Source organism: Phaethon lepturus, unplaced genomic scaffold, assembly GCF_000687285.1.
Source record: "Phaethon lepturus isolate BGI_N335 unplaced genomic scaffold, ASM68728v1 scaffold10429, whole genome shotgun sequence".
In the NCBI taxonomy this organism is placed as follows: Eukaryota; Metazoa; Chordata; class Aves; order Phaethontiformes; family Phaethontidae; genus Phaethon; species Phaethon lepturus.
In genome coordinates, this window is record NW_010561268.1 from 22,977 (window position 1) to 23,264 (window position 288).

The window sequence follows — 288 nt, forward strand, 5'->3', positions numbered from 1 at the left end:
ATCTTCCTCCCACATGCCAAACCTCTGCAGAGATCACATTTGGTTGTAAGGTCCTTAAAGAAACATTTTACATCAGGGTTCACCAACTTAAAAAGTGCTCAGCAATAAAAATACTACAATTCCTAAAACCTGTTGAAGAATCCAAAATGATCAGAATCTATTCTGACATACTGCAAACAGAATTACTTGCAGACTTTTTAATTCCTTGAATGGAATAGTCTTTTCTGTGTTAATATTTGTTGGACAGTAGGATACCTACCTTCTTCTTTTGAGCTTGCTTTTTCTTTC